Below are 13,178 nucleotides of genomic sequence, written 5' to 3' on the forward strand. Positions count from 1 at the left end.
TTTTGCAACCAGCAACCAAAATGCCCTGAAAACCACAGGCAACCGAGCCAGCGGGCCGCTGGGTTTCGTTCCCCCAGGCTACGCGGCGAGCCCCGCGCCATCGCCGATGGCTGGGAATGCTGTGGGGCTTCGCAGGCGCTGCCCCGGCTCCGTGATCATCCGGGGAGCCCGTCTGGACACCCCCTGCTATCCATCGTGGGCTGTAATAAAACCATACCTAGAACACATTTGATAAAATAGATGTGATGCAATTCTCCATCATTTTTTTCTCTAAAAGCATTAAAATCAGCTTTATTTCTTTTCCTCGGGGAAGCATCGTTACGTCCCTGCATCACATGAGCTTTTCCCACCTTGGCTCCCGCTCCTGCCACAGCATCCCGCGGCCAAGCCGGCAAACCCGGGAGCCCGTTGCCTTGAAACCCACAAGACAGGCGTGCAAAGCCGCACCGCTGGAAATTCATCCCCATATTTATACCGGCATCTTTTCCGCAGCGAGAGGATGCAGCCTTATTTCAGCGCCTCTGTTGTTCCCTATTACTCCAACGGTGCTTGAAGAGCTATAAGAAGGAAAAGCGCAGCTATAATTAGCAGTGCTGACTAATCAGGGTGGCAAACAAGCGCGCTGAGCCCGCCAGCCTCCCCAAAACGGGGCCGTCGGGGGCCGCGCGCCACTGGAAAGCGCGTGAAGTCCTACATTCAAAGGCTTTGCATAATCTTTGTGGCTACGGAGTGGAAATGAGGCCATTTTCTCGCCACTGCTGCCGCCGGAGAGCGGGGACTTCTCCCGGCGCTGCTTCGGCTGCCGGGCTCCAGCCCCCAGCCCGGCAGGAGGAAGGACCAGGGCTCCGTGATGGGTTTGGGGGTTGAGGTGCCGATGTCAAACCCAGGCAGTGGAGGAGGTGGAGGCAGGCAGGCAGGAGTCCAGCTTATAAAATCATCCAGCTCTGTTGAAAACCAGTTGATTTGGCTCAAAAACCTCTCACAGGGAGCTGGAATGGACCTGTTCGACGGCCCAGCTTGCAGAAGTGACCTCTGCCATCCTGCCTGCAACAGCACCGCTGCAACCCTGCTTTTACCTCTTGGAGAGCTATGGATGGATGGTTGGCTTCTGCAGCACCAGGGAACACAGGTCCCAGCCGGCCCCGCGCTGCAGAGATGTGAGAGACCTTCCCGCACCAAAATGCGATATCTCTGGGTTGTCCGGCGTGGGGACAGTGGGGACAGTGGGGACACCGTTTCTCGCTGCACGGTTGCAATTAGACATCCAGCTGCTGTGAACGCTCGCCCATTTAGCGGCAGCCTCGAAGGGGTGCGGGCACCAAAGGGACACGGGGCGGTTCACAGCAGGGACGCAGAGTGCACTGCACCCCGGCTCGCACGAAACCTCCGCATCAGCGGGTTTGGCCCTGGAGGCTGTTGGGGTTCCCGTTTTTGGGGCCAGGCTCCATCACACTCTGGTGGCAGGTCCGGGCTCCCAGGGCCACCCCTGCTCGAGGCCAGCCTGCGTCCCTGCATCCCGCCGGCACCTGCCCGGGGACAGGACCCTACTGTCACCTGCACGGGGACAGGACCCCACCGGTGCATGCCCAGGGCCAGGACCCAAATGGCACGTGCACGGGGACGGGCCCCCCAGGGCGGCCGAGTGGGGGCAATGCCAAGCTGTGCCAGGAGGGAAGCAGCATGATTTGAAGGCTTGCTCTGCCTTCTCCTCCCAACTCCACCAAACACTCAGGCCAAACCAGGGGGAGGATCTTTCCTCCTTCCCTCAGTGGTATCATTCCCACCTGAATGATTTTGCTCTGAGTCCTTAAGCTCCATCGCTTTCCTGAGCCAGAGGAACACATTTTGAAGCACCTTTGCTGGCAGGCGCCATGTCACCATATGTCAGCTCAGCTCTGGCCAGCAGGGCTGCTGGGGCAAGGTGGTTTTTCTGAAATAAAGGGGTTTTGCACCGTGTTTTCCTCCTTCTCCCGGGCTGTGTTTGGTGCTCTGGCTGGCTACCTCGTCAGGAGTGACTGTTTCCCCTACGCTGTAATTCATCAAGCCATAGGGAGCACTGGGAGTGTGCAGGATGCAAGGCAAAATATTAGGGTGAATGATTGTGGTAATTAATAATTAACAATAACCTAATTTACCTGACGTGGCACAGAGGTAAGGAAGGTTTTCTGTGGTTTTGGAAGGGACAAAATAAGAAAGATTCTTAAAAAAAAAAAAATCTGGAGTCTTTTTGCAGCTGAGTGCAGGGCAGCCTCCCCTCACTGCTGGTCTCCCGGCCACCTGCTGCCACCAGCGTGGCCTTTCCAAAGCCAGGCTTGGAGCGAGCCGCTCCGGAGAAGCTCGGCTGCTGCGCCCGCGCTGGGACCCCCGTAATCCCCGAGCCCTGACAAGGACGCAGGTCTGAGGGCAGGACGGTCCCAGGTGCGTGCAGAAAAGCTGTCGGCTGCCCTGGAGCCGGCGATACACCAGCGCCGAAAGAAATCTGCAGCCACCGCGTGCCGGCGGGGATGGATTTGTTGCTCCATTGCAAGCGCTAAACCCCCATGCTGATCCCCCGACGCGCCGGCACGGGGGGGTGTCAGGCAGCCCACCCAGCGGGGAAAGCCCCCCGCGGCAGCGCTCAAAGGCCCTCCAGCCTCCCCAGTTCCTTTCCCGCTGGGCAGGAAGGACGTTGGGTTTCATAAAACCCGGGGAACAAATTCTCAGCTTTGAAGTTGTGCAAAAGGCAGCTCCGACACCCCCTCGCCCAAGCACAGCCGGTCCTCTCTATTTATTGATTTTAACTCTGGCTTCTGACATTTAAACAGGATCCTACGTGGAGTCACGGCGCCGGGCTCCCCTCGGAGCATCTCCCGAGCACGGGCACATTCCCTGGAGTTAGGCTGGGGACCTCATTGCCCGGATCCAAAGCCCTGGTCTGAAATGTGGGGTGGGCTAGGACTTCATCAGAAAAAGGTCACAGCTGCTTGCTGGTAAGTGAAATAACTCATATAAAGCAAGTGCTTGGCTTGGAAAAAATTCAGCTTGAGGTAGGGAGAGTTATAACCAGGTAAAGCCAAGTGCTGGGAGCCAACAGGAGCAGCCCCATGGGCTGATGTGAGATGCTGCCTCCCCCCGCTCTCCCGCTGCCTGCCTGCCTGAGCCGGAGCCCTGCCCAGCCCAGCAGGACGGGGCCCAAAACGAGCTAAAAATGCCCCACTGCCCCTAAAATTCTTAGTAACAGAAACAACATGGAAAAGGCAGATTTCAGCCCCCTGCGTCCGACGGGCTCGCTTGCTCCCCCAGCTCAGGGCACAGGCGTGAAGTCTTCGCCTCATCAATGATGCAGGCGATGCTATTTCTGCCTCTGAATATTTCAGCAGGAGCGGTGAAGGCTTCCTGACTTTCCCCGGGCGCGGGGCGGCGTTTGCAGGCAGCATCGCTGCAGGCCACGGCCGCTGCAGGCACCGGGCTTGCCAGCAACCTGGGTCTCAGCCCAACCTTCAGCCTGAGGCCTGCGCACCTGGATTTTGGGGGTACGGAGGTATTTTTCCCACTCTGGGCATTGCATCTTCTCCTTCGGCACCACTGCCCAGGGCTGCGTCTCAGTAGGGGGGAATTTCCCCAGGGTAAAAGAGACATTTCCCGGAGCGTGAACACCCAGCCGGAGTGGATTGCTGCTAAATATACTGGGAATCTGCCTTCTCCATCCTCTGGGCTGGGGTTTAAACCAGGAAAGTCCTCTATTCCCAAAGGATTTCCCTCTGCCCTGGGGACTTTACCCCAGAGCTGTGCCGTGCCTCTCCCCACAGCGATGCTGGAGGTTGCTTGGCTGGGAAACATCGTCCCCCCGCGACTCCCATGGCCGAATTTATGGCAGAAAGGCACTTGGCAGAAGGAGTGAGAAAGTAGAAAACGAGCAGTGGGGAAAGACCCTCCAAATACTTTAAACCTGCCAAATTCAAAGGGATTGGGGAGGTCTCGGCGGGAGTTTCTGGGAGCAGAGCAGCGGTTTCCCTGGCGTGGGCAGAACGGTGCATGGCACGGACAGAGACGCGGTGCACGGCATGGGCAGGAGCAGGGTGCACGGCGCAGGTCGTGCCTGGCCCCAGGGACGCGGCACCCCACGCTCAGCCAGGACGGAGCCGCGGGTCCCGCTTGCCGCAGGGAGCCCTGGCACCGGTGCCGGCCGGCTGCCCACCGCGGATCCTGCCTCCCACCACCGGCAGAGAGCCGCGGGCGATTCACACTTCGCAGCGCAGAGACTGTTTGCATCCAGTCTGCCTTTATTTACCACCTGGGAGTCCCCAGGCAGGGCGAGGGTGGCGGGACAGATGGGGAGGATGAGACACGGGACTGCACCTTCACATCCAGTTTTGAGCTATTATTTCCCCTATTTTTTAAATTTTTTTCTACCGAAAGGTCAGCTCTCTTGTCAGAGCTAGAAGTCACGATCATCTTCCCTGATATCAGTGTAATCGTGTTTGATGAGTCACTTGCTTAACGGGAAGAGGCTGCTGGTTGCTATAGGGATGGCAGCAGAGGGGAGAGGATCCCTTCATTACCCTAATCACTGCTTGTGATGGAGAAAACACAGCCCCAAACAATTCCAGGCCGAACTCCCCTTCATCGTAACTTTCTGGCAGTTTTGCTTGCCAGGCTCTTCCCTGCAGGGGTGCCTGGGCAGATCCCGGAGCGCGGGACAAGCTGGCGTTTGGGGACATCACAGGGCCGGGGGTGGCGGGGACCGGGGAGGGATACAGGTAAGTGCGGTGCTCGATGGTGGGCTTGGGTACCACGGGGAAACTGGGAGCTGCAGGGGCTGCGGTGGCTTTGGGGTGATGGAAGGAGACACCCACGAGTTCCCCGCCGCCGTCTCATTAAATACCCATCTCTCCTTAAGCTGTTTTTCTATATCCTAGGAAAAACTGTGGCTCCTGGGGGTGCCAGGGCTGATCCCTTTGCAAGGCAGCCGGTGCCCTGATTTGCAAAGGTGAGATGCTGGCAGTGCGGGGGGACAACCTTTGGAAATGAGGCCAGCAGGCCACGGAGTCCAGCCGCCGAGGTCGCCGGGACCCATCTCCTCCCGGCTCGGTGTTTGCCAGCCTTTCTCCTCGCTGGGTTTCATCACCATGAGGCATCCCTGTCCCACCGCCAGGCACCTCCCAGGGGTGCTCACTTGGTCCCTTCGCCCTTTGCTTCACCTTCTTCTCTCCCATGCCAGACTGGGGGATTTATTCCCCAATTCAGTCCTGGAGGAGGCTCCCAGCCACTCCTACGGGGGACGCGGGGAGGGGAATTCTGCCAGGTCCATCCCTGCAGACCCCCACTGCCATCGGGAACCCCCCACCATCTGCACGGTGCTCGGCAGAGCACCGCTCTCCCCGGGGACACCTCCTGCTTTCCCAGCTCTTCATTAGGGAACCGCTAATTACCACCACAGTGTTCAGCGATGCCGTTTCACCGCAACGCTCTCGTTTTGTGTAAATGGGCTATATTTAGCTCCGCTGCTCCTGCCGGGGATGCAGCTTGCCCACTCGCACTTTTTCCTCCAGATCAGGAGAATTTGGTGCCTCTTGATGGTGGGGAGGAGAAAGGGGAGAAACCTCCAGTCTTCAACCGTGCTCTCCAGAGAGGTTTGTACTTGTGCTCTCCTGCACAAGCAGGGTTTGAAGAGCTCCTCAATGGGCTCCCAGCAGCGCTGGGTTTCAGAAAGGAGCATCCTTTCCCCTTTGCAAATCCCACCGTGAAAAATAAAAGGCGGGAAAAATAAAAGGAGGATGGCACTGGAGGAGACTTGAACCTCCTGGGTACTGGCCGGCCTGTCGCCTCTTTGGTGGGCAGCGCTCGAGGCATTGCAGAAGAGCAGGTTCTTGGGTGCTCTGATGCCACAGTCGCATCGACAGCGCTGGGGAAGGCTCTCCCCTGCCATCTCTCTGCTCTCCAAGCAGCCGTGGCCCCATCAAGCCCAACCCCGCAAGCCCCCCAAGTGTTTCGGGAGTTATTCGTGCTGGCAACGCCGTGGCCTTGGAGGGGGAATTACCGGGCCGTCGCCCCCTCTGCTCCATCGGCTGCTTGGCACAAGCCTCGTGGGTCCCACGGCTTTCCTCTGTGCAAGAAAACCTCCAACACAGCTGGGCCTGGAGCAGCTCCGGGGACAGGGACATCAGGGGGAGCGGCTGTCACCAGAGGAGATGCGACGGGTCAAAACCACGTTTGGTAAAGCCATGGCCCCACGGGTGCAGCGACGCAGCTCTGCGCTTTCAGCGCTCCAGCCCTCTCTGCCCGACTCATCTCACCCCTGGGTGCCACACGGGGACCAGCGCAGGCACCCACATTTTGCTGTCGTCCTCGGTGCGTTGGTCCATGGTGGTGCTGGCTCCGGCTTTGGGCAGAGACCCCAAACCCTGCGCAGCCGCCTCAGGGGCTCGCTGGGGCCCCCACCCTCACCAGGTCCCTCCCGTGCCGCTTCCCAAGCAGCGGCTCTCAGCCTCTCGGTTTGTTTGCAAACAGGCTGCTGGGGACGGCAGCATGTGCTGAGCTGCAGCATGACTCACGCGTGGCTGGGCGGCTCGGGGACCCGGTGATGCTGCTGGCGCGATACGGCTGCGAGCGCCTGGGAGCAGGGATGGGCGCTGCTCCGCTTCCTCCGGCGCTCAGCGGGGAGCTGGGTCCGGCCGCCCCTGCGCGCGATGCCCAGCGTGGGCATGACCACCCCGCACGGGGGGACACCGTCCCACCCGCACCAAGTGATGGGGGTACCAGGGGCAAACCTGGGACATCCCCTTTGCTCGGGAGACCCCTTTCCTCCCACGCTTTGCTGCCTCTGACCCAGCAGAGACAACCGGGAGGTATTAAGGAGGCAGGAAGAAGCTCAACCGGCGTCACAACTGTGCAGCAGCCTGGAGCCCACGATTTATTTCTTTCCAGGCACAGTTTGTGTGGGTGACAACTGCTGCAGAGATGACAGCGGAGAGCAAGGGCTGAGGGCGAGCTGCGGAGCTGCAGGGCGGTGGTGCTGGGCACCCCGCGGCACCCAGCACCCAGTGCCGGCAGCCCCGGAGGGGTTTGTCCGCATGAGACCCACACCGGGCATCGCAGGGTGGCCACGTGCCAGAGCAGCTACCTGCTGCCTCAACTGCAGAAACCAGCGTCAAGGTCATTTTTATGTTTTCTTCACTCTATGCACCTTAGTGCTACACACAAGGCCCCTGCGATGTTTTCAGACACCTCGGGGAGGAGGATGCAGGTGAATCCTCCTAGCTCAGCCCAGCGCGGTGCCGCTCCTGCGTCCACGCTCCTCCTCTGCAGACCCTGCTGTCCCCAGGGCCAGGGGCTGGGAGAGCCCAAACCTCTGTCCTCTGGGAAGGGATTGGCGGTTCCCCATCTGCTTCATGGGGTGTCTGTCTCCAAATCTGCCTCGCTGCATCCCCGAGTCCCTCAAATTCTGCCCTGTTGGGTCCCTGCATCCCAAATCCTGCCTCACTGAGTCTCTGCCCCCCAAATCCCACCTTGCTGAGTCCCAGCGCCTCTGCGAGTCCCTGACCCTCAAATCCTGCCTCACTGCATCCCTGCACCCCAAGGCCCACGACCTCAGAGAGGACAGCCATGCCCACATCCCACTCTGTCTAATGGGGAGCAGGAGATGCCATATGGCCATGCAACTAAATGATCATTAAAGCCCGGTGTGTAATTAAATCTGATCCAAAATCCCCAAGCTTGGGATCATCTGTGGCCAGGTGGCTATTTCAGCAAGGAAAAAAAATCCCCCTGCTTTCCCCATCAGGTGTTTCTTGAGACACGCAAGAGGCAAAACAGCTGCTTTAAACAGCCGAGCACAAGCAGCAGCTCGCAGAGGTGGGAGCAGGAGGCAGCTGCGCTCCCGCTGCCGGAGCTGCGGCGCTGAAGGTCGGCCCCGCACACAGCCTGCGCCGGCTTCGCGCCGGGGCACCGCGGGCGAGCGAGCAGAGGGCTATTTTTAGCCGCTTGGCTTTTTAAGAAAACAAAACCCCATCCAGGAAAAACACCACTGATACCTTGGGAAGAATAAACCCAGCCTCGATCCTGGTCCTTGGGAGCAGCCTGTGCCCTCCGGGGAGCATCCCTGCACCCTCCTGCGCTCGCAGGCACGGTGCTGGGGTTGGGGACCGGACCCCCCAGCCCTGGCTCACTGCAAATTTAGAGAAATATGGGGGATTTTGCCCCAAGGCACAGACTGGATTGCTGGTCTCTGTTTAACTGGAATTAGGGAGGTGAACACTCTGAGCAGGGCCGGAGCTGCTGCTCGGTGCGCAGCCCGGGGGCCAGATGGATGCTGCGGCTTGGGTGAGCGCGGAAGGGCAGGAGAAGCGGCCGGCAGCGAGGGTTTGTTTGCGGAGCACCCATGAAAGGTGGGGCGAAGGCTGCCCCGCCGGCCCAGGGCACGGCAGGAGCCCCACCGCAGCAGCCTGGCTCAGCCCTTTGGGGCTGTTTCGGATGCGGAGCCGTCCCTCGTGGGCTGGACACCCACCCGGCAGCTCGGGCCCGTCCCCGTGCCGGTCCGGCAGCCACAGCAGAGGCACCCCAAGGTGTGGGTGGGATGGGTGCTGGCCCCTGGCCCCTGCTGCCCAGCCATGGGGACAGGAGGGAGCATCTTAGGAGAAATGTCCCCAAAACAGGGTGTTTTGGCTACCCCAGAGGCCCCAGCAAGGGACAAAAGCCTGGCGGGTGAGCAGGGCTGCGTCTGGGCAGCGCAACCTGCTCAGCAGGATAAATAAAAGAGAGTTAATACAGAAGAGCCTGCTGGACATCCTGCAGCCAGAGCATCCAGCCATCCCTCCCTCTACCGCTCCTGACTCATCGGCAGCTCCGCAGCGGCTGCCCACAGCTTTTGAGAGACCCCAGAGTAACGCTGCAGCGAAGGCAACGGGAGAAAAAGCAAATGCCTGGCTTCTCCCAGCACCCGAGGAAGGGGTGATGCCGCTCGAGCAGCGCCGGGGACGGCAGCAGCTGATGGTGCCGACTCAGGAGCGTTGGCTGCCGAGGGGGCGAGCGGCAGTTTGAATCCATCAAAGACATACAAGTTGAAGGGAGACCTCTCTAAACGCTTCCCACCAGGCTTGGAGGAAAATCAGGGTGGGATGGGATGAAACTCAAAGCAAGACGGCGTTAATCATCCCTAAACCTACAGCGGAGAGATGGAGAAGGGGTCTGCGGGCCAGGAGAGCGGCCGCTCGGTGATTTTGGGGCGTCCCCCGCTTGCACGAGCACCCGGAGGAGAGCCGGCTCCCTCCCAGCAAGATTTGCCAGCCTGGCGTGTTATTTTTTTCAGTGCCAAGATATAATTAGTGCCAGTTCTTCAGGAGCTGCCACTCACCATCACGCAACGTTTGCTTTTCTTAGGAATATGACTAACTGGCAAATGATTAAACACGCTCAGGGAAGGAGGAGGGGGAAGTGAATTTTCTTTTTTCCTCCTTGGGAAGAAAAAAAAAAGCCCAACTTCAGGAGCCACTTTGCAGTCCCGGAGAGTGGAATAAACTTTGAGGGCGCTCGAGGAGGGATGCAGGAGCCACCCGCCAGTCACGCCGGGCAGCCCCCGATTCCTCCCAGCATGAGGATGCTCGGAGCCGCAGCCAGGGTGGTGGGAGTCACCGAGATGCTCGTAACCACGGCTGCTCTGCAGGGACGTGACCACAACAGAACATCAAGCCACCTTCCTGCCAACCTCCCGTTTTTCCCTTCCCCTTTCCCCCGTCGCTCGCACCTGCGGACGGATGCTCTCGTTTGCGCTCCCTCCCAGCAGAGCCCTTTTAACACAGCGGGTTTCTCGAAGCTCATCTCCTCGCCAGCGTTGCTTCGAGGAAGGATGCCTCTCCCGGGGACCGACGGCGGCACTGCTCTATCCCACGGCCCGCGCTGCAGCCGAGAGCCGAGCTGCGGCCTCCGGGGAGCCCGAAATTGGATCCCGCTCTTTCAGATGGGTTATTTTGGAGAGGTTTTATGTTTTGTTGGAAGATATTTTTAGAAGAAGATAATGCGGTTGCCAGCTCTCATGGGAATCCTTCTGTCCCCGAGTCATTGCTGTTGAAGCACTTGGCTCAAACTGCGGAGAAACAGCGCGGAGAAACTGGTTTTCCCAAATCCAGTCACCTCCTCTTGTTGGGGGATGAGTGGGAAACTTGGGCAAAACCAAAGCTTGGCCTTTCTGCCGGCTCTGAGGCACCAAAACTGAGAGGCCCCAAAAATTCAGACCTAGGTTTATCTTCAGTTTTATACCACCCATGAGAAACCAGGCCAATAAGGGTAACATCTCCATTCAACTCTGCTTAACTGCACCTTAGGGCTAAGTTAATGAAAATATTTCCATTTGCTCTGGTGGCTTCACACATCCGTTAATGCCCCTTCCTGGCCTGAAGACTTGGTCTCTGATCCTCACTACCCCGCGCTTGTCCCCCCGTTTCGGGGGACACCCCGAGATCCTGGCGGGAGGCTTTGAAGGGTGCCAGCGAGCGCAGGGGCGCGGAGGTGTCGGGGCCGCTCCTCCCTCCGCGTCGGCAGCAGGTGCCAGCGTGGTTTGGCTCCTTTACGCTGAAGTGATGGCAATGAATTTTGAAGGAATAAACTGGATTTTTTCCAAACTCGTGGCCTTTCCTTTGGAGAAATATTGTGACTCAAAATCTGAAAATGAACAGTTTAACATTAAAAGAAAAAAAAAAAGAGAACTTGGAAAGGATTGCCGAGAATAACACTTTCTCCCCATCACCACCACGTGATGCAACTGGCTGCGCCCTTGCCGGGGAGGAGCTGAGGGTTTGCTGGCCCGAGGGTGGACGCGAAGGGACCCAGAGGAGTTGTGTAATGGAGCAATCTTTTGGCACTGATGTTATTTTACCTCGGCTCATCCAGGTGACGGGGAGGGGGAGCCTACAGGTGTGGCTCGGCCTTGAAAAACCCACGGCAACTTGATGGTGCCCCAGTTACAGCCACACGGGTTTGGCTGCCGAGGGACCATCCACGACGCCGAGATGTGCTCCTGAGATGAGGCTTTCCACCTGCAACAGCCCCCCGAACACGCGGAGTCCCCACGGCCTGCAAAGACACTGCTGCAGACCTGATGCTTTCAAAATACCGAGCGTATTTCAAATTGCCCATCGCTAAGAGAAAAAGGAACAAACCCAAATTGTAAGGGATGCAAGCAAGTCAAGACGAGGAGGTCTCGCAAGGTCTGAAACCTGTGCTGACACCGACGTGAGGTTCCTGGCCAAATACATCTTTCCTGCTGGCTTTGACCGGGGTCTATCACGCCGAGACCTCTGCGAAACCGACCCTCTGCTCCCAGCTGCCGCTGGGCACAGGCGGCCCCGCACAGCAGAGCTTCCAGATGCGGTTTCCCTTCCTTCGGGCCGTCCCTTCCCTCCCTCCGTTTCTTCACGGCACAGTCCCTGCTTTCTGCTTTACAGCGCTGCAGTGACTTGTTGCAGGAGATGCAGGCAGCTTCTCCCAGAAGGAAACAAATGCACTAATAGAGTGCTAATTAGGATACTTCATTACAGACAAAGTTATTCAGCTCCTGCTGAAAACTGCCTGCTATTTTCTTTGGTGTTTATACCTAGGGGTAGACAGAAGAAATAGCGTCAGCCACATTTGACCTTCTCTTCATCCATGGCCATGCTCGGGTGGTCAGTAGCCATCTGAGGTTCACTCCAGCTGGAGCTCCTGTTCGCTTGTCCCTTCTAAGTCCAGACCTTAAGCCAAGAAAATGTCTCTTTCCACCTCTACATTCCTCACACGATATATTTTACTAAAGCAGCTACGCTCCAGATAAAAACCATCTTGAAAAGGAAATGAACTCTGGGTAGATCCAGGGACGCTCCCAACTCCAAACGCAGCTCTCAGCCCCCATCCTTGCCCTTCTCCCCTTCCTTGTATGCCGCCTGTGACTCGGAAATCACCAGGGAAGACCCAGCTGGGACTATCTGAATTTTTTATACACAAATCGCAGTGTAACCTGTGCCTCCGCCGCATGCCCTGGCTTTGGTGCAGCTGGATCCAGCTGCAGGCGATGTTTCTCAGCAGCATGGCATCAAAAGCATTTTGCCCTCAATAAATCTGGGCCAACCTATCTAGAGTAATACTTTGGGGGCTCTGATATTTTAAGGCATTCATAAATCCTTTCTTACCTTTGCCCTTCAGGTCCAACTCCTCCTCTGGAGGTTTTTAAGCCGCCCTCCTTTTCAAGGCCCCTGTGCTCCACTCCCCGTCCAAGCTGACGCTGGCTCATGGGTCCAGTCCCCATCGTGCCACGTGGGTCTCGGAGAGCATCTGTTCCTACACCCATCATCTCCCACGTCCCAGGCCCGCTTCCCCAGACAAGCACATCCTGGCCTGGCACGAGGTGCCCTGACGAAGGGACGAGTTACCGACCACAGCTGCTGGAGACTCATCGTTTTCATCCAGAATTAGAATCACAGAATCGTTAAGGTTGGAAAAGACCTTTAAGATCGAGTCCAACCGTTAACCCAGCACTGCCAAGGCCACCACTAACCCATGTCCCTCAGCACCACATCTCCCCGGCTTTTAAATCCCCCCAGGGATGGGGACTCAGCCCCTGCCCTGGGCAGCCTGGGCCAGGGCCTGACAGCCCTTTGGGGGAGGAGGTTTTCCCAATACCCAACCCAACCCTGCCCTGGCGCAGCTTGAGGCCGTTCCCTCTCGTCCCATCGCTTGTTCCTGGGGAGCAGAGACCGACCCCCCCGGCTCCAGCCTCCTTTCAGGCCGTTGCAGAGAGCGATGAGGGCTCCCCTCAGCCTCCTCTTCTCCAGGCTGAGCCCCCCCAGCTCCCCCAGCCGCTCCTCCCCAGCCTTGTGCTCCAGCCCCTGCCCCAGCCTCGCTGCCCTGCTCTGGCCACGCTCCGGCCCCTCCACGACCCGCGACGCTCCACAGCCCATGCCGGCAGGTCTGACCCCGTTGTACATCCAGCCTCCAGCAGCCAGACCCCCGCCCTGGCCTAGGGCCGCGTGGTTCTGCTGTATCACAACAGAAGATTCCCAGACGAGACAGGGCCCGCGCGCACCCCCTCCGCGCACATGCTGACAGGAGGGCGGGTTAGTTAAAACGAGCAGCCGGATGGTAGCAAGGATCAAACCATTTTCTTTTGCAACACGTTGTCTTCAGAATAAAAGGCCGAGATGACCCTCGCGCTATCCCGCTTCATTTTGAAC

The sequence above is a fragment of the Platalea leucorodia genome (assembly GCF_965183815.1).
Source record: "Platalea leucorodia genome assembly, chromosome: 10".
Lineage (NCBI taxonomy): Eukaryota > Metazoa > Chordata > Aves > Pelecaniformes > Threskiornithidae > Platalea > Platalea leucorodia.